A 22,416-nucleotide genomic window follows, 5' to 3' on the forward strand; every position below is an offset into this window, starting at 1 on the left:
ACCTAACAGGCAGCATTAATGGGCACTGATAGGCAGCACCGATGGGGACTGATAGGCAGCACTAATGGGCACTGATATGCAGCACTAATAGCCACTATTAAGCAGCACTAATGGACACTGATAGGCAGCACTGATGGGCACCTAACAGGCAGCATTAATGGGCACTGATAGGCAGCACTGATGGGGACTGATAGGCAGCACTAATGGGCACTGATATGCAGCACTAATAGCCACTATTAAGCAGCACTAATGGCCACTGATAGGCTGCACTGATGGGCACTGATAGGCATCACTAATGGCCACTGATAGGCTGCACTGATGGGCACTGATAGGCATCACTAATGGACACTGATAGGCAGAAGTAATGGCTACTGATAGGCTGCACTGATGGACACTGATAGGCATCACTAATGGGCACTGATAGGCAGCACTGATGGCAGGGGTGTAGCTATAGGAGTCTCAGGGGTCTCAATTGTGACCCGGCCCCATGCTCCAGGGGGCCCATGCGGCTCCCCTGTGCCGAAATCCATAGTATCCAGCACGGTGCAAGCCAGACTGGTATGTTAATTGTAACCCCATACCATGTCCCTGAGCCTGCTTTGTCCCTCTGTCCCTGAGCCAAGAGAACCTGTCATGGGGGAACAGGATTAAGAGACTGGTAACCCTGCCACCTTGTCACTCAACCCACTCTCTCTCCTGTCCCTGAGCCTTATACCAATCAGTGGGGGGGGGGGGGGTAAAGAGGACCTGTCATGGGGGAGGTGATTAGAGGCTGATAACCACGCCCCCCTGTCACTGAGCCTGATCCACCTTCCTGTTCCTGAGCCATACACCAGTCAGTGGGAGGGGGCAGAGGACCTGATAGGGGGGAGGGGCAGAGGAGCCCATGAGGGTCAACAAAGTATTAATTACACCCGACCATCTACTATAACTGACCTAGTTCCTGGTGCCCCTAGATAAAATAACAAAAGTAAAAAATACTGGCACCAGTGGCAGAACTGCCAGGGTAGGAAAGGTTACCCTTGCGACTGGGCCCCCACCGTGGGGCGGCCCCAAGACAGCAGGAAGGGGACCCACTGCAGAACATGTGAAAGGGCCCAGCGACAGGTGGAGAGGGCCCCAACCTGGGGTCAGAGGGGCCCTTCATGGTTTCTTGCACCGGGGCCCTGAAGGTTCTAGTTACGCCTCTGACTGATGGGCACTGATAGGCAGCACTGATGGGCGCTGATAGGCACTGTTGGGGCTGCACTGATAATCAGGACTCTGAGGAAAGCCAATGTCCTTTTACCCTTCAAAAGACTGGAATAACATTCTCTGTATTGCAATTAGCTGAAGTAAAAGTGGATGGTGCCAAGTCACCAGGTGACCATGCTATGTGGGCAGACTGGGTCCAAGGAGGTATGCCAATGCATAAAGGGGCATTTGAAAAAGAACAGGTCAGCGAATACACCATTGGCCTAATTATGAACACAGAAAGTTATGATGAGACCATAGATTTCCTATTGAAGAATGGCAAACACAGACATCGGCCGAACAACAGCGAAGGAGACTCAATCGGGCGAATTTGGGGCTGCCAATGGGCTTCATAAATCTTCCAATGGGCATCTGGAGGTTTCATAAAGGGGTTAACCCAAGGAAAGGAATCCGTGGGCGCTTTTTCCCCCCGAACGGGTTACAGATGACAAGCCTTGCAGCCGTCTCCGCTTCCGTAGGTCAGGCACAAAAGACACTGTAATGGAGATTAAGTATTGAGACCACTTAATCCCCAATGGAAATTGCCCAAACCAAACATTTGTTGAAAGCACATTCATCTGAAATCCCTTCCAGCGCAGGGCTAATAACTGTGTGTTCGGAGATAAGCCCCCTCTCTTTCGCAGAGCGATCGCTTATCCTGGGAACTCGGGGATTCTGGCAGCTAAAACACAACAACAATGACCCAAAACATGTCCGAAAGATGTAGAGGAGGGGGGGGGGGGGCGGGGAGCGGGGCTCACTTTCAACTCTCCGTAACTAAAACTTCAAGTAAGTAATGTTTTCAGCCCTGAAATCCGAGTCACCCGAGTCATGTTCTCAAAGGGATGTAATGACTTTACGATGGCCACTTACTGAATACCAGACTAAATATGATAAAATAATCAGATACAGGTACATGGCTGCAGGGGCGTAGATAAGAGGGGGGGGGTTTTGGGGGATTGCAGAAGTAGTTATGGCTGACTCCTTAAAAAAGAGAAAACTCAAAGCAAAACAGGTTATAAAGCTGAACTCCAGGCAACACATTTTTTATATGGCTTCTGTCATACCTGCCAAATGATTCATATTTGTGCCCATGCAGACCTGGGATTTACACAGCTCTGCCTCACAGCACAGACCTGTCTACCAGGGCAGGAGACCCAACTTTTTTTCTGCTGCAGTTTAGTAACACTTACAGGCAGCGCTGGGACAAGGTCATCTAGAGTGAAAACAGAACAACAGAAAAATCTGTGCTACTACCCATACAACACATAGATAGCAGAGCTCCCGGGTGCTCGATCCACAGGCTGAGTAGAGTAATGTAGCAAAGATGATCCACACTCTGTTGTTGTTGCTCTTAAAAAAATCTTAATTTTATTGAGAAGCCACAGTGTAAAACGCAGATAAAATCAGTTGACGCGTTTCAGCCCATAAGGCCTTAGTCCTAACCATAGTTAGGACTAAGGCCTTATAGGCTGAAACGCATCAACTGATCTTATCTGCATTTACACTGTGGCTTTTCAATAAAATGAAGATTTTTTTAAGAGCTTCAACCGGAGTGCGGATCATCTTTCCAACAAGGTCATCTAGAGCCAAGGGCAAACATGCCGAATTGCATCCCCCAAGATTTATGATTATGTGTCAGCAAAGCCCCCCCCCAAAAAAAATCAAGCACTAATCTGCATCCCCCTAAGCATAAATTCCCCCTTACTCAAAGTACAAATCCACCCCCTTGCTGAAATCCCCGCTCCTGGCACAAATCTTTGCCCCTCCATCCCCCCCAGCTCAAATCCACTCTCTCCCCATATATCTCTAGCACAAATTCCCCGCCCCAAAAAAGAACCCCTCCCCCTCCTATCACAAACCCCTCTAAATTTCCCCTCTGAGCACCAATCCTATCCCTCCCTCCTAGCACAACTACCCCCCATCATCTCTACTTTCATAAATCCCCCCCCCCCCCCCCAAAAAAAATTCTGATCTTAGCACAAATCCCCCCCTCCACCATATTACCAGTGGCAGCTGGTGGAATTTTTTTTGGGGGGGGGCGGCAAACAGTATGCCATTGACACCCTTCCTGGTCGGTTGGTCGGTAGGACGGTCGGTCGCACTTACCCCATCGCGGCTTCCCATGCTTGGCGGCAGCCTCCCATTCCCCTGCACTTCACGGGTCTCCAGGGAGGCAGTGGCTTCTGTTTCCTCCCTCCTTGGCAGCCAATCGGGAGTTATCTCCTTTCGGCCAATCAGAAAATGGGTCCCACGCCTGCTTCTGATTGGCTGGATTGAGGATCAGTGTTACAACAGCCCACACACTTGGGTGGGCTCATGGCGCAATGCTCTGTGCCATGAGCCACCCTATTTTGAAGCCTATTAGAGCCTATGGCTCTAATCAGGTGCTTCAAAAAACACCCCCGCCACTGTGAGAAAGGGACCGGATAGCTGAATAGGGGGTGGCTGTGGTGGCCATGGATGACTGGTTGGACATTAGAGTGTAAGCTCTTCCGGTACAGAGAGTGATGTGACTGGTTCCGTGTTCTCTGTACAGCACTGCGGTATATGTCAGAGCTATATAAATGTATAATAATAATAATAGTGTGTGACTATGGGAGGACATTAGATTGTAAGCTCCTCTGGTTCAGTGAAGACTGTGGGTTACATTAGAGTGTAAGCTCTTCTGGTACAGAGATGGATGTGACTGGCTCAGTGATCTCTGTACAGCACTGCGGTATATGTCAAAGCTATATAAAAGTATAATCATAAATAGTGTGAGAAATTCGATTGTAAGCTCCTCTGGTTCAGTGATGACTGTCGTTAGAAATTAGAGTGTAAGCTCCTCTGGTACAAGGAGTGATGTGTACAGTATAATACATGATTTTTTTTCTTGTTGATCTATGTATTGGTATTACTATAGGCCATGAAATCCGTACGCCCCCCCCCCCCCCCCTGGACGGCACCCCTCTCTATCCCCCCGCTGAGTGCGAACTTTCAATGTGAGCGCTCCCCGCACTGCTGCGCAGTTTCACGCTCAGCTTGTGTTTAGAATTCCATTTGCTGTGGGTGACACATGTGAGCAGCTGTTACTGCAAATCCTACTTGTTCCCACACTGTTCAGATTTCGCAGAAAAATATTCCCCTACTGTTAACCCATTTATTGACAAACCACAAAAAAAAAAAAAAAAGATAAAAATCAGTCCCAGAACAGAGAATTTGAAATGATCAATATTTGATGAATAATCAAAAGAAAGAAACGTAATACATAAAGAAAAAAAAAAAAAAAAAAAATGAAATGAAGGGGGTCTCAAATTGAGATTTTTATTTTTTCAGCTTCACTTTTAACCCTTTCATTAAGCAGATCATTTTTTTCTGTTTTCATAGTATGACTGACAATTACTCTGCATCCAAATAAATTGTATCTAATTTTTTAGGCTTTTTTTTTAATAAGCATTGTTTTTTTTTACCATATAAAGAAAAAACCCTCCAAAAGTTTGGGGGAAAAAAAACCTTATGTACCACACTTCTTAAAGCGGAGTTCCGGCCAAAATATGCCTTTTAGGATAAAAATACCCCTAGAATACTCATGCCTCGTGCAATGTAACAAAGGTATGCTGTAAACTATGCCCAGTTTTCTATCTGTGCAGCATTGTTTTCTTACTTTGTGAAGTTCCTGCACAGCACAGCCATCTCCAGTGTGGGCATCTGAAGCCACAGTGTCCTTCTTCCTGGATTCAATGCATGCTGGGTATCCAGCATGCACCTGCCGATCTCGGGCATGTGCAGTGCGGTGCAATTTTGGTCAGCTTGGCATAGCCATGCCAAGTTGACCAAGATTTTCCATAGACGCCAATGTTAAATGTTACTGGAGCCATGCGATGCCAAGCTGGCCAAGAATTTCCATAGACACCATGCCAAGCTGACCAAGATCTCCCAGGAGCCAAGGCAAACTGTAGGGATGGTATTGGCCAGGTGATGAGTGGTGCCTGGTTTCCTCCAGACATGATGCTCGCAATTCAGGTCAAAGAGTTCAATCTTTGTTTCATCAGACCAGAGAATTTTGTTTCTCATGGTCTGAGAGTCCTTCAGGTGCCCTTTTGCCAAACTACAGGCGGGCTGTCATGTGCCTTTTACTGAGAAGTGGCTTCCGTCTGACCACTCTACCATACAGGCCCGATTGGTGGGTGCTGCAGAGATGGTTGGAAGGTTCTCCACAGAGAAACGCTGAAGCTCCATCAGAGTGACCATCGGGTTCTTGGTCACCTCCCTGACTAAGGCCCTTCTCCCCCGATCGCTCGGTTTGGCCCCTTCTAGGAAGAGTCCTGGTGGTTCCAAACTTCTTCCATTTACAGATGATGGAGGCCACTGTGCTCATTGGGACCTTCAATGCTACAGAAATGTTTCTGCACCCTTCCCCAGATCTGTGCCTCCATACAATCCTGTCTCGGAGGTCTACAGACAATTCCTTGGACTTCATGGCTTGGTTTGTGCTCTGACATGCACTGTTATCTGTGGGACCTTATATAGACAGGTGTGTGCCTTTCCAGATCATGTCCAATCAATTGAATTTACCACAGGTGGACTCCAATCAAGTTGTAGAAACATCTCAAGGATGATCACAGGAGGCACCTGAGCTCAATTCTGAGTGTCCTGGCAAAGGCTGTGAGGAGCCTGTGATACTTATGTATATGGGAGGAGCCTGTGATACTTATGTACATGGGAGGAGTCTGTGATACTTATGTACATGGGAGAAGTCTGTGATACTTATGTACATGGGAGGAGCCTGTGATACTTATGTACATGGGAGGAGCCTGTGATACTTATGTACATGGGAGGAACCTGTGATACTTATGTACATGGGAGGAGCCTGTGATACTTATGTACATGGGAGGAGCCTGTGATACTTATGTACATGGGAGGAGCCTGTGATACTTATGTACATGGGAGGAGCCTGTGATACGTATGTACATGGGAGAAGCCTGTGATACTTATGTACATGAGAGGAGCCTGTGATACTTATGTATATGGGAGGAGCCTGTGATACTTATGTACATGGGAGGAGCCTGTGATACTTATGTACATGGGAGGAGCCTGTGATACTTATGTACATGGGAGGAGCCTGTGATACTTATGTATATGGGAGGAGCCTGTGATACTTATGTACATGGGAGGAGCCTGTGATACTTATGTACATGGGAGGAGCCTGTGATACTTATGTACATGGGAGGAGCCTGTGATACTTATGTACATGGGAGGAGCCTGTGAAACTAATGTACATGGGAGGAGCCTGTAATACTTATGTACATGGGAGTAGCCTGTGATACTTATGTACATGGGACTTTTTTCAGTTTTACATTTTTAATTAATTTGCAAACATTTCAAACAAACTTCTTTCACGTTGTCATTATGGGGGATTGTTTGTAAAATTTTGAAGAAAATAATGAATTTTATCCATTTTAGAATAAGGCTGTAACATAACAAAATGTGGAAAAAGTGCAGCGCTGTGAATACTTTCCTGATGCACTGTATAAATCTAATCGCTCTCCACTCTATGCAAAACTAAAAAAAAAAAAAGTTATATTTTAGGTGAAATCTTTTTTTTCCCCGGACATAATCCAGGTTGTTCGGAATCTTTCATCACTATTGTATACATTTAAATATTATTTCTTGCAACATTGTATCCGTTTTTCTCTTCAGGTGCTTTCCAGAAACATTATCTCCGCAGAAAGTATCTGTTATTATTCTGGCTGTGAAGATAAGAAGAGATCAGGAGGAAAGAATATCCCGCTACGGGGCAGAGACTGGTGATGGACGGACAGAAAATTGACCCCTCTATTCCTGTCCTGGTGATCCCTATCACATGGTGGATTTTCCCTTCCCTGGTTAGAAGGACAGTTACAGAGGGCAGATCCTCAGAGAGGGGGCACAGACAGAAATAAAAACCTGACAGGGGCTTAAACTCTCCACCAATCCATCCGAAATGAATAAACTTTCCTGCAGTCTTGCACAATTGTACCGGCTCCTTCCCTAGACTGAAATGGCTTATTCTGATTTCTCCGCACACTGTGAGCTTCTCACAATGAGCAGCATTAGAAGCTGCAGCAAGTCACATAGAGCCCAGCCTCATTTCCTGGCTGGAGGATGTCCAGCATTATCTAGCCCCTTTCCTCCCCAACCTGACTGTCTCTGGCCCCACCCACTTTCGTTCATTGGCTTTCAGGTCTTTCAATCATAGAGGCTCAGCATCCAATCCTGGAGGCTCAGCATTGCAGGTAAGCAGGGGCATTGCTAGGTCTACAAAAGATCTGGGGCTAGAGCCCATAGCAACGTAGTAAAGAAAGTCATACGCTTGGGCGGGCATACACATGTATATACAGTAATATACGTGTGTGTGTATATATATCCCCAGAGAGCCCCCCCCCTTACATCAAGGTTCCCAGAGAGCCCCCCCACTTACATCAAGGTCCCCAGAGAGCCCCCCCCTTACATCAAGGTTCCCAGAGAGCCCCCCCACTTACATCAAGGTCCCCAGAGAGCCCCCCTTACATTAGAGTCCCCAGAGAGCCTCCCCCTTAAATCATAGTCCCCAGAGAGCCCCCAACTTACATCAGGGTCCCCAGAGAACCTCCCCTCCCCTTGGGAACCCCTGCAGAGACTCAGGGCTATGGACCCCAGATTCTGGGCTATAGCCCCAAAAGCCACCCCCTAGCGACACCACTGCAGGTGAGTGTTACCAATGCAAATATATACAGCCTGGCTCCTCCGGACTAACATCCGCTCATCAAGGCATTTTTGATATTTGCATAACTCCGCCCACTGCTTGCATCAGGGGTGAGGGCCCTTAAGAGGAGTACTGAGGTGGGGTGCTGTGATTATTATTATACAGGATTTATATAGCGCTAACAGTTTATAATATTTATTTTCAGGAAGCTATGTCCGGCCCCCTGATGGCCCTTCCCACGAGCCATGATCTGCCTGCATTGCTTAGAGAAGCATAGAGACCAGTGCCCCCCCCCCCTTAATTCCTGCGTCCGGCCCCCCTAATCTTCATGCAGATCTCCAGATGCATAGATTCCTGGACAGAGCCTTGTTTTAAGATTTGGTCTTTTTTTGCTAGAAAATTACTTAGAACCCCCAACCATTATATATATTTTTTTCAGACACCCTAGAGAATAAAATGGCGGTCGTTGCAATACTTTCTGTCACACCATATTTGCGCAGCCGTCTTATAAGCGCACTTTTTTGGGGAAAAAAATACACTTGAATTAAAAAATAAGACAACAGTAAAGTTAGCCCAATTTTTTTTATATTGTGAAAGATAATGTTACACCGAGTATATTGATACCCAACATGTCACGCTTCAAAATTGCGCCCGCTCGTGGAATGGTGACAAACTTTGACCTTTAAAAATCTCAATAGGCGAAGTTTAAAAATTTCTACAGGTTACCAGTTTTGAGTTACAGAGGAGGTCTAGGGCTAGAATTATTGCTCTCGCTCTAATGATCGCGGCGATACCTCACATGTGTGGTTTGAACATCGTTTTCATATGTGGGCGCAAATTACGTATGCGGGGGTTTTTTGCGTGCGAGCTTGGCGGGACAGGGCGCTTTAAAACAGTTTTTTTTAAATTATTATTATTTATTTTACTTTTTAGTTTTTACACTGTTCTTTTTAAAAATATGGGTCACTTTTATCCCTATTACAAGGAATGTAAACATCCCTTGTAATAGAAAAAAAGCATGACAGGACCTCTTAAATATGAAGTCTGGGGTCAAAAAGACCTCACATCTAATATTTACACTAAAATGCAACGGGGGCGGTCGGCAAGTGGTTAAAGCACATGATTACAATCCGAGGCTCTAATAGGCTTCAAAAAAAAGGGTGGGCTCTGCGCCCAAAGCCCACGCAGTTGTGTGACAATAGCAACTGACAATACCGGCCAATCAGGAAGCGGGTCATGAGACCTGTTTCCCAATTGGCCTGAAAGAAAAGGCAATACTATTGGCAGCCTAGTAGGAGGAGGGAGGAGACACAGGGGAAGCCGCGCTGCCATGAAGCCGAGGAAGGAGGAGACGGCGCCCGGAGGACCAGGGGACCTAGATGGGGTAAGTGGGGACTCCATTCACACTTGTACAACTCCAAAGTGATGCAACTTTGGATGGGTACGACTTGGATGGGACTTTGGCTTTGACCAGCAGGGCTGGTGCTACCACTAGGCAAACTAGGCAGCCGCCTAGGGAGCACCGCTGCCTAGGGCGCCCAGAGACTAGTGTTGCTACTCTCTTCTCTCTGTGGCAAGCAACTAAGTCTCAGCATTAGCAGGCAGCCGCCGCTCCGTTCACACATAGTGTCAGAGGCGCAGCGGCGACAGAGGATTGTGTCTGTGTCCCGACTCATGAATGAATGGAAGCAAGCAAACATTTGTTGATGGGTGCTGGTGAGGCTGCAGTTGATGGGCGCTGGTGAGGCTGCAGTTAATGGGCGCTGGTAGGCTGCAGTTGATGGGCACTGGTGAGGCTGCATTTGATGGGCGCTGGTGAGGCTGCATTTGATGGGCACTGGTGAGGCTGTATTTGCTGGGTGCTGGTGAGGCTGTATTTGCTGGGCGCTGATCAGGCTGCAGTTGATGGGCGCTGGTGAAGCCTCAGTTGATGGGTGCTAGTGAGGCTGCAGCTGATGGGCGCTGGTGAGGCTGCAGTTAATGGGCGCTGGTAGGCTGCAGTTGATGGGCACTGGTGAGGCTGCATTTGATGGGCGCTGGTGAGGCTGCATTTGATGGGCGCTGGTGAGGCTGAATTTGATAGGCGCTGGTAAGGCTGCAGTTGATGGGTGCTGGTGAGGCTGCATTTGAAGGGTGCTGGTGAGGCTGCATTTGATAGGCGCTGGTGAGGCTGCAGTTGATGGGCGCTGGTGAGGCTGCATTTGATGGGCGCTGGTGAGGCTGTATTTGCTGGGCGCTGGTCAGGCTGCAGTTGACGGGCGCTGGTGAGGCTGCAGTTGATGGGCAATGGTGAGGCTGCATTCAATGGGTGCTGGTGAGGCTGTATTTGCTGGGCGCCGGTCAAGCTGCAGTTGATGGGCGCTGGTGAGGCTGCAGTTGATGGGCGCTGGTGAGGCTGCAGCTGATGGGCGCTGGTGAGGCTGCAGTTGATGGACGCTGGTGAGGCTGCAGTTAATGGGCGCTGGTAGGCTGCAGTTGATGGGCACTGGTGAGGCTGCATTTGATGGGCGCTGGTGAGGCTGCAGTTGATGGGTGCTGGTAGGCTGTAGTTGATGGGCGCTGGTGAGGCTGCAGTTGATGGACGCTGGTGAGGCTGTAGTTGATGGGCGCTGGTGAGGCTGCAGTTGATGGGTGCTGGTAGGCTGTAGTTGATGGGCGCTGGTGAGGCTGCAGTTGATGGGCGCTGGTGAGGCTGCAGTTGATGGGCGCTGGTGAGGCTGCAGTTGATGGGCACTGGTGAGGCTGCAGTTGATGGGCGCTGGTGAAGCTGCAGTTGATGGGTGCTGGTGAGGCTGCAGTTGATGGGTGCTGGTGAGGCTGCAGTTGATGGGCGCTGGTGAGGCTGCAGTTGATGGGCGCTGGTGAGGCTGCAGTTGATGGGTGCTGGTGAGGCTGCAGCTGATGGGCGCTGGTAGGCTGTAGTTGATGGGCGCTGGTGAGGCTGCAGTTGATGGGCACTGGTGAGGCTGCAGTTGATGGGCGCTGGTGAGGCTGCAGTTGATGGGCGCTGGTGAGAATGCAGTGGGTGGAGTCAGGGGTGGGGCCAAGGGGAGTGGCAGCAAATTTAGGTTTTGCCTAAGGTGTCAAAAATCCTTGCACCAGCCCTGTTGACCACTGATAATGGACAACTGTCGCACAACTGTCGCATGTAAAACATTCATGTGCGACTTTTGAAGATTAACGTTGAAGTCTATAGCCCTCAAGTTGCATGAAAGTCAGACCAAAGTAGTGCAGATATAAACTGTACTTATTGGAAAACACGGGGTGCGAATCGCATGACAAGTCGCACAAATGCGAATGGCGCCTGAACTTCAGCTTTAAATCATGAGTCTATAGAGCTGCTTGTTTGGTGGCAAATCCTCCGAGTCCCACGGGGGAGAAGCAGACCACTACTGACTCCGGGGGGGGTGGGGGGTGGGGGGGGGATATAAAATATATAAAATAGCTGAAATGGCAGAAAAACCAAAAAGGTAAAATTCAGCAACTCATCCATCAGAAGTGTTTATTGTTTGTCTTGGTCATTGAGGTCCCATTTACTGCAGGATGCAGACTATTTTCTCTCGCGGCGTGTCATAACCCGCGGTGCGCGCCGTTAGTTGCCGTATCTCAGCAGAAATATCCCGCGGACGGTCAACCTTCAGCATCCGCCGCTCTGCGCAGCTGCTGACAGAGAAGAGCCATTTGTGTGATGGATTGAGCCGCCGCTGCCAAGATCAGCCGCAAACCAACGGCTCGCATGTGTCCCTGGGAAGCGGCTCACCGTCCCGCCAACCTTTCTATTCCTCTCCTGGGGGCCCGTCCGCAGGCGCAGCATTTCATCGCCTCGTCAGGTTTACATGAAAATAATTCAGATCGTTTTTTATTTGGACATCTGGCGGGGGTGGGGTGCGAGCCGCCATTATAATAAAAGCAGAAATAACATAAAAAGAGAGCTGAGTGTTTTCAGATTAAAGTATTCACGAAAAGGGTAAAGTCATCCTGCCCAGACCCCACCCCTAAATATACAAGGACCACCCCATGCTCATACCCCATGCTTCATGCTCATCCTCCATGCTCATACCCCATGCTTCATGCTCATACCCCATGCTTCATGCTCATACCCCATGCTTCATGCTCATCCTCCATGCTCATACCCCATGCTCATACCCCATGCTTCATGCTCATACCCCATGCTTCATGCTCATCCTCCATGCTCATACCCCATGCTCATACCCCATGCTTCATGCTCATCCTCCATGCTCATACCCCATGCTTCATGCTCATCCTCCATGTTCATACCCCATGCTTCATGCTCATCCTCCATGCTCATACCCCATGCTTCATGCTCATCCTCTATGCTCATACTCCATGCTCATACCCCATGCTCATCCTCCATGCTCATACCCCATTTTCATACCCCATGCTCATCCTCCATGCATATCCCATACTCATACCCCATGCTCATCCTCCATGCCTATATCCCATACTCATACCCCATGCTCATACCCTATGCTCATCCTCCATGCTCATACCCCATACTCATCCTCCTTGCTCATACCCCATGCCCATACCTCATTCCTATATCCACTGCTCATACCCCATGTTCATACTTCACACTCATACCCCATGTTCATACTCCATGCTCATACCCCATTTTCATACTCCATGCTCATACTCCATACTAATATTCCATGATCATAAACCATGCTCATACTCCATGCTCATACCCCATACTTCATGCTCATACCCCATGCTTCATGCTCATCCTCCATGTTCATATCTCATGCTCATATTCATGCTCATACCCCATGTTCCTACTCCATGCTCATACCCCATGTTCATACCCTATGCTCATCCTCCATGCTTAATTCCCATACTCATACCCCATGCTCATACCCTATGCTCATCCTCCATGCTCATACCCCATGTTCATACTGCACGCTCATACCCCATCTTCATACTCCACGCTCATATCCCATACTTCATGCTTATACTCTATGTTAATACCCCATGCTCATACCCCATGCTTATACTCTATGTTAATACCCCATGATCATACTCCATGCTTATACCCCATGCTCATTCCCCATGCTTATACCCCATGGTTATACCCCATGCTTCATGCTCATACCCCATGCTTATTCCCCATGCTCATCCTCCATGCTCCAACTCTCAGCCTGGGCAACTTTCACTACCTCCGTTGTGATCCCAAAGCTTACACTGCACCTGTCCGCCTCTGGTGAAAGCTGCGTATGGATGGGGAGTTGGTTCTGTCTGGGAACGTGATGAAGTCGGGATCCTCGTTCTCTCTCTATGCCTAGTATAGGGTCTAAAGTCAAGCTGATTGTTTTTTTCCCACAGTGACACAGCAGTTATCACAATGGCCCAGGATTGTGTTTACTAAAGCAGCGCTCTGTTATTGTTTCCAGTGCGGTATTTGCAGTCACACATGTTCCCCGGCCTGCTGTCACTCTTCTCTTATGCAATTTCTCCATCGCATCCAAATGGAAACTTTGCTTCACTGGAAAAATACGGGGTCACCTTCCCCTCGAGGTTCCCAATGCCAGGAATCCGAGGAATGCCAAACTGTTATTCCAAGCGGTGCTGATCACTTTTTCTGTGTTGTAACCGATAACAAGTCACTCGTTACCGAGGCGTTCTTCATGAACTTCAGATATGTCATTCTCAAAGAGGATCAGATACACCTTGTTTTTCTGCTGAAATTGCAAGATGCAATATTGGAGGTTAAAATCAGAGTGAAGGATCTGGGTGTGTCAAATGGAATCTGAAGTCTTTTTGAATACATATCTCTGTATGTGTACTTGTAGCAAGGTCTCTGGTCTTGTCCAGTCTAATGAGGACCTCCAAAGCCGAAGATAGCTGACGATATCCTTCAATATGTCGTGGGTTGTGAGGCTTAGTGGGTGCAAAGATGGTGAAAGTCATTGGGCGCCAGACACTTCTTGGATGTAAAAGAGGTTTTATTTCTTTTGACAGTCCTTTTTGTATTTTTGGGGGAAAGAGGGTTAGGGCCAGGACACCCTTAAGTAGTTATAGATTCAATTGGCAGACTCAGAGACTTCAATAGGAGGACAGCCGTGCAGGGAAAGGCCCCAGAAAGGCGCCACTTCTGCACATGCAGGAATGCTGTCTCCTCCGATGGTAACAGTCTTTAACAGTTCCTAACTCAAATATAACAGTCATTTCAGCTCCACTACAACTGCCTCTTGTAGTTCTTAAAACACTGAGCTCCTGGGTTCTCAGTAGACCCTCTGTTTCACTGACTCTGAATCCCTTGAGATCCTCCAAGGTTTGCGGTGGTATCTCCCTCAAGTGTCACTCCTTCTTCCCTGCTGGGTCCCTAGTTTGGCACTCCAGATACTTCTCAAGCTTCACCCCTGTTGACCGGCGAGATCCCTGGCTTGACTCACAAGGCTGCTCTGCAAGTGTCTCCTCCACGGAGTTTGGGTCCCTGACTTGATCACCACCTGAAGTTTCCCAATTCTCCACCGTGCCCGTTCGCTGAGAATATGGTCCCAGTACTTTATTCAGTTACTCACTGTGGTCCCTGGTAAAGGTGGTTGGTCCCTTTGTGGCGACAGCTTCCCTTCTACCTCCGACCATTGACAGGTTCTCTGGTCGACAGAACCATCACCCCCGGCTGGACTGCAAGCCGCAGTCCCAACCGTGCGCTGCCCTCTTACTTCTGGATAGACCCTCATACAGCCAGCCAGCCAGATGCCCCTGGGATAGGCCCAATCTCTGGCCTAGCAGCCTGAGACGTACGACACACGTCCATCCAGGTGGCACAGAACCTAGATCAGTGTTTCTCAACTCCAGTCCTCAAGGCGCCCCAACAGGTCATGTTTTCAGGATTTCCCTTAGATGAAACAGCTGTGGTAATTACTAAGGTAGTGAAATTGATCAAATCACCTGTTCAAAATAATAGGAAGCCTGAAAACATGACCTGTTGGGGCGCCTTGAGGACTGGAGTTGAGAAACACTGACCTAGATCACCTGACCTCACCCGAATATATAGGTTCTCCCAGCAGGCCAAGGGATTCAAGAAAACCCCTGCTCATTGACTGAGATACCTCATATACTCATATCCTGACCTTGGGTTGCCCTTCTCATATCTAGTACCACCAAGTACCCGGCCACCTAGTGGTAGAAGAGAAAAGTGCAACAAGGCCAAACTTGGGGAGAAATCAATAGATCTCTATCAATCGACCAAGATAACTACTCTTGGCAAGTAAATTTGTGAGGAGCTCCCTGACTAAACCCCAGGGTGCTACATACTGTGCGTGTATGTATAACAATCTAATTAATTTAGAGCCACAGTCTATGCAAAACTGGAGAGTTAAAGCTGGAGATCCAAAACCAAATCCAAAAATGTAATATATTGCAGTTTACCAGCCCTTAGATATGGTGGCTTCATGAATTTTGTTTCAGGGTTATTTTTCTTGAGTTTTACTCAAGGAAGCCAAGGGTCAGGGCAAGTAGCAAACTCAGATAGCCAGGAATAAAGCCAAGGGTCAGGACAGGTAGCAGGCTTGGATAGCCAGGAACGAAGCCAAGGGTCAGGGCAAGTAGTAGGCTCAGATAGCCAAGAACGAAGCCAAGGGTCAGTGCAGATAACAGATTTAGTTAACCAGGAATGAAGGCAAGGATCAGGGCAGGTAGTAAAATCAGATAGCCAGGAATAAATCCAAGGGTCAGGGCAAGTTGCAGATTCTGATAATCAGGAATGAAGCCTAGGGTCAGGGCAGGTAGCCAGGAATGAAACCAAGGGTCTTGGATAGCCAGGAATGAAACCAAGGGTCAGGGCAGGTAACAGACTCAGATAACCAGAATCGAAGCCAAGGGTCAGGGCAGGTAGCAGACATGGATAACCAGGAACAAAGCCAATGTCAGGGCATGTAGCGGACTTGGATAGCCAGGAACAAAGCCAAGGGTCAGGGCATGTAGTGGATCAATAGTGATCCAATCTAAAGATTTGGATTTGTATAGAGCAGAGTCACTGTATGATATACCTTGTGTGACGCTATATGCATGCACTTTTGATATTTTCTATATGTGTAGCGCTATCTGAGGGGGACATGCAAGGAAAATAAAAACAGCATTTTTTCTTGTACACGATTGGATGATAGAAATCAGCAGAGCTTCCCCTCATTTTGATCTTCCCCTCAGATCTACAGCGACTGCACTTTCAAGTGCACTTGTAGTACAAAGTGGATTTGCCTTTAGTAAATCAACCGCATAGTGTCTACAAACTATAGTATAAATACTAGAATTTTTTTTATACTAGTAACGGCAGTGATCAGCGACTTATAGTGGGACTGCGATAGAGCGGCGGACAATCTGCCACTAACTGAAGCTAGGGGGTTACTGACTTCCACTGACCTCACCAGTGACTAGTGATGGGCCGAACACCCCCCCAGTTCGGTTCGCACCAGAACTCCCGAACAGGGAAAAGGTTCAGACCGGAGCTGGTGGATGTTAGAGACCTTGCGCTCCTCCACCTTCCGTTTGAGGATGTCCCACAGATGATCAATAGGGTTTAGGTCTGGAGACATGCTTGGCCAGTCCATCACCTTTACCCTCAGCTTCTTTAGCAAGGCAGTGGTCATCTTGGAGGTGTGTTTGGGGTCGTTATCATGTTGGAATACTGCCCTGCGGTCCAGTCTCTGAAGGGAGGGGATCATCCTCTGCTTCAGTATATCACAGTACATGTTGGCATTCATGGTTCCCTCAATGATCTGTAGCTCCCCAGTGCCGGAAGCACTCATGCAGCCCCAGACCATGACACTCCCACCACCATGCTTGACTGTAGACAAGACACACTTGTCTTTGTCCTCCTCACCTGGTTGCCCCCACACACGCTTGTCACCATCTGAACCAAATAAGTTTATCTTGGTCTCATCAGACCACAGGACATGGTTCCAGTAATCCATGTCCTTAGTCTGATTGTCTTCAGCAAACTGTTTGCAGGCTTTCTTGTGCATCATCTTTAGAAGAGGCTTCCTTCTGGGATGAAAGCCATGCAGACCAATTTGATGCAGTGTGCGGCGTATAGTCTGAGCACTGACAGGCTGACCCCCCACCCCTTCAACCTCTGCAGCAATGCTGGCAGCACTCATACGTCTATTTCCCAAAGACAACCTCTGGATATGACGCTGAACACGTGACCTCAACTTCTTTGGTGGACCATGGCGAGGCCTGTTCTGAGTGGAACCTGTCCTGTTATACCACTGTATAGACTTGGCCACCGTGCTGCAGCTCAGTTTCAGGGTCTTGGCAATCTTCTTATAGCCTAGGCCATCTTTATGTAGAGCAACAATTCTTTTGCTCTTATTTTTTGCTTATTTTGAGGGGACAGCAAATTTACACTGTTATACAAGCTGTACACTCACTACTTTACATTGTAGACAAGTGTCATTTCTTCAGTGTTGTCACATGAAAAGATAGAAGAAAAGATTTACAAAAATGTGAGGGGTGTACTCACTTTTGTGAGATATTGTAAATTGATTTTCCCAGATGCAAAAAAAAAAAAAAAAACATTGTCGGCAATAGAAAAATCCTCCCAAAAAATGGTGTGGGATCTCCTCCCCACCTCCATGCAATGCTGCTGCTGTCAATCAAATCCAGTGACACGGGGAGCCGGGGGCGGGGCCAAGTCCTGCTGTCGGTGTCCATGGACGCAGCAGCAGGACTCGGGAGCGCGCCTGCATGGGTGCCCCCATGGGGCTCTTCGTGGGGGCACCTAATGAAGAGGAGGGGCCAGGTGCGCCACCGGGGGACCCATAGGTGTGCGCAGCCTTTTGCATTGGGGTGTGCACCTCAAAGCTCCAACACATATATGCGTGCGATATATTTACTGGCCTCTTCCCCGCTCTCCATCCTGAAACAATGGGGGGAGGGGGGGAGCAAGGGAGCTCACAGGGGGACCTGGGCAGCAGAAAGAAGAGGAACAGGGACAGGAGGGGTGGCATATATTGGGATCGATCTCCGGTATTTTCCTCCTGTGGCAATTGAATGTCAGCCAGAGGGAAAGGAGGAGAAGCCTACTTTCAGCTGCAGCAGGAGAAAAATGCAGATTGGGGCCACTCTGTGAAAAACCCTTGGTAATTATAACATGTTTGTTATTAAAAAAAAATGAACCTTTACAATCCCTTTAAGTAAAATAATGACTCAAAATAGGTGCTCAGTGAAAATAGACTCTACCGTCCCTTTAATTCTCATCAGATTAAATTAAAAGTATCACTATAGCTCCTTTTGTCCAGCTTGGTCCGAGGGCTCACACAATACAACACTCTCCTTCACCAAAAAAATAAAAACTCCATTGTATACCCTGGCGATTCAATGACTCTAATAAATGTAATGTGAGACGCAGAAATAATATTGTATCAAAGTCACAAAGGCCGAACACTGCAGACAGAGAACCCATTGTCATCGGGGGAGGGGTGGGGGGGTTCGGTGAAGGCTCCTTATAGATAAAGCAGAGGATCGCTCAGGACACATGTGCTTTATCGCAGATAATTGCAATGAAACAACGCTCAGGACAGGGCCGGCCAATCTCCTGATAGTTTGTGGTTTTGTGTTCTGGCCAGAGAAATATGAGCGACTTTAATAGCGATCGCTGGACACAGAACGCTTTAATCCAGGAGACCGATTGTGGAATATTTCACCATTTTATACATAATCATCCAGAAGTCCTGCCAGCTGATTCACAATAATGAGGGGCGTATGAGAAGGAACTCTTGTAGCTGCAAAGAAATGATTGCAACATTGTATACACTTTAATGTGATAGTAAAACCTTTTTTTTTAATTAAGAAACAAACATGTTATACTTACCTGCTCTGTGCAAAACCAGTATAAAGTATAAAAAAAAAAAAAAAAGTTTTACTATCACATTAAAGTGTATACAATGTTGCAATCATTTATTTGCAGCTACAAATGTTCCTCCTCATACGCCCCTGCTCTGTGCAGTGGTTTTGCACAGAGCAGCCCCAATCCTCCTCTTCTCGGGTCCCCCACTGGTGCTCCTGGCTCCTCCCCCTCCACCGAGTGCCCCCATAGCAAGCTGCTTGCTATGGGGGCGCTCAGCAATGCTCACTCCTGAGCCCCCACCCTCGCTCCCTTGTCACTGACTGTGATTGCTCTTGTGTAAGTATAAGGGGGTGGGGGTGGGGCTGCATGCAGAAGGTCTTTTACCATATTGCGATGCATACTAGCTCATTATGCCTTTGTCTTGCAGGTTTTTTTTTGTTTTGTTTTGTTTTTTATTTTGGAGGTTTGCAAGCTCTTTAAAGTGGATGTACACCTAGTTACAGCACTTTTACCTACAGGTAAGCCTATAATAAGGCTTACCTGTAGGTACTGGAAATATCTCCTAAACCTGTACGGTTTAGGAGATATTTACCATATACGCTTGCGCCAACGTCATCGGCGCATGCGCCCTGAAGAAAGGGCACGACGGTGCCATTTCTAAAGGGCCCGTGCCGTGACCGGCGGCTCCCGCATTCATGCGCGGGAGTGACGTCACGCGACATCAGGCCAGTCACAGAGCCGGAGTCCACGGCCCCCCGGAAAGGAAGAGGGGTGAAGATGGATGTGGCCCCCAGCGTGAGACATTGTGGGCTTGGTTTGGTAAGTACAACATAATGGGCTAGTATGCGATGCCCATTATGCTTTTACTTTGCCTGGGGAAAAAAAACATCAAAGTTTACTTCCTCTTTAAGGGCTAATTCATACTATGGGCTCGTTCACATGTGTAGTGCATTGGTGGTTGGTGTTTAAAATTTTTGGGGGGAGGGTGCAAAAAATTTTTGAAAAAAAATGATCAATTGCAGTCACTGTGCCCATCAAACGCTGCCACTGTGCCCATCAAACGCTGCTACTGTGCCATCAAACGCTGCCACTGTGCCCATCAAACGCTGCCACTGTGCCATCAAACACTGCCATTGTGCCCATCAAACACTGCCACTGTGCCCTCAAACGCTGCCACTGTGCTCATCAAATGCTGCCACTGTGCCATCAAACGCTGCCACTGTGCCCATCAAACGCTGCCAGTGTGCCATCAATTGCAGCCACTGTGCCATCAAACACTGCCACTGTGCCCATCAAATGCTGTCACTGTGCCATCAAATGCTGCCACTGTGCCCTCAATTGCAGCCACTGTGCCATCAACTGCAGCCACTGTGCCATCAAACGCTGCCACTGTGCCCATCAAACGCTGCCACTGTGCCCATCAAATGCTGCCACTGTGCCATCAATTGCAGCCACTGTGCCATCAATTGCAGTCACTGTGCCCATCAAACACAGCCACTCTGCCAAATTCTGCCACTGTGCCCATCAAACGCTGCCAGTGTGCCATCAATTGCAGCCACTGTGCCATCAGACGCTGCCACTGTGCCCATCAAATGCTGCCACTGTGCCCATCAAATGCTGCCACTGTGCCCTCAAACGCTGCCACTGTGCCCTCAAATGCAGCCACTGTGCCCATCAAATGCAGCCACTGTGCCAAACGCTGCCCCTGTGCCCATCAAACGCTGCCACTATGCCATCAGATGCTGCCACTGTGCCGTCAAATGCTGCCACTGTGCCCATCAAACGCTGCCAGTGTGCCCATCAAGTGCTGCCAGTGTGCCCATCATATGCTGCCAGTGTGCCCAATAAATGCTGCCAGTGTGCCCTTGAATACACCTAGTGTGACCCCCGCCCACTCGCTGTCTGCCCGGCACTTACCCTGTCCTGGGTGGGGCAGCGGGTGACGGCGACGAGCGGGGTCCTTCGTGCGCCTCCTGCCGTCCTCATCTCCCGCCCTCTCCTCCTAATAGGCGTCCAATAGCGGCGGCCATAGATAGATTTAGCAATGCATGGATATATCTATTGGTGCTAGAGGGGGTGGCAGGAGAGAGGGGGCAACGCCCGTGCTCCCTTAATGCACAGGCCGCCACTGGTGCAGTGCCGTCTGAAGAAGGACCTGTGTTGGATCACTCTTCAGAGAGCATTTGACAGGCGGTGAGGAGGCGTATGTCTCCTTCACACTGCTTGATTTAACCCTGTAAATGCCACAGTACCGTGCTACAGTCACATGTGTAGTACACGGATGCAGAGAGACCCTCTTTGTGTTGAGCTGCTTGAATTCGAGTCATGGTATGGAAAAAGGTCTGGTATGGAAAATAGGGAGGGGGACGAACCCCACGCAGTTTTTTTTTTTTTTTATTTATTTTTCATTGCCGACACTCTTTTTTTTCAATTCAGCTGTCAATGGGCATACCCGCTGACAGCTGATGAGTCGTCGGTTGTCCCGCTCCTTAACAACCAGCTATTCTTCATACGGAATTTGGAACTGTCAATACATTTCCGAATCATTCCGAAAATGTGGAATTCATTAGAAAACGAATAAACAAAATGAAACCAAATGAAACAAATCCACAAAACAAAATTAGTAACATAACGAATTTATCCTTTAACCGCTTGCCGACCAGCCGCCATCATTATATTGTGGCAGGTAGGCACGATCCCGTGAACCGTCATAGCTATACATCGGCTCGCGGGACCGGGATAGCAGGCGAGCGCGTGCAGCCCAGAGGCACATGCATGCTTCCGCTGCACTGCGGGGGTGCCGATGCTCAAGGCCGATGGTCGCGATGACCGCCGGCCACGAGCGATCGCGAGCACGAGGGACAGAACATGGTAGTGTGTGTGTGTAAACACACACGTCCCTGTTCTGTTCTGTGAGGAGTGACAGATCGTGTGTTCCTATTAGCTAGGAACCACAATCTGTCATTTCCCCTAGTCAGTCCCCTCCCCCTTCAGTTAGAATAATCTCCCAGGGAACACAGTTAACCCCTTGATCGCCCCCTAGTGTTAACCCCTTCACTGCCAGTGACATTTTTACAGTAATCAGTGCATTTTTATAGCACTGATCGCTGTATAAATGACAATGGTCCCAAAAATGTGTCAAAATTGTCCGATGTGTCCGCCACAATGTCGCAGTCATGATAAAAATCGCAGACCGCCGCCATTACTAGTAAGAAACAAAAAAATAATAAAAATGCTATAAATCTATCCCCTATTTTGTAAACGCTATAACTTTTGCGCAAACCAATCAATATAAGCTTATTGCAATTTTTTTTACCAAAAGTATGTCGACGAATACATATCGACCTAAACTGAGAAAAAAAACGCTTTTTAAAAAAAAAAATGGGGATATTTATTATAGGAAAAAGTACAAAATATTGTGTTCTTTTCAAAATTGTCGCTCTTTTTTTGTTTATAGCTTAAAAAATAAAAACCGCCGAGGTGATCAAATAGCACCAAAAGAAAGCTTTATTTGTGGGAAAAAAAGGACGTCAATTTTGTTTGGGCGCAGCGTCGCACGACTGCGCAATTGTCAGTTAAAGCGACGCAGTGCCGAATCGCAAAAAATGGCCCGGTCATTCAGCAGCCAAATCTTCCAGGGCTGAAGTGGTTAAACATTCACAGTGCT

The sequence above is a fragment of the Aquarana catesbeiana genome, linkage group LG04, assembly GCF_042186555.1.
Source record: "Aquarana catesbeiana isolate 2022-GZ linkage group LG04, ASM4218655v1, whole genome shotgun sequence".
NCBI classification, from domain to species: Eukaryota; Metazoa; Chordata; class Amphibia; order Anura; family Ranidae; genus Aquarana; species Aquarana catesbeiana.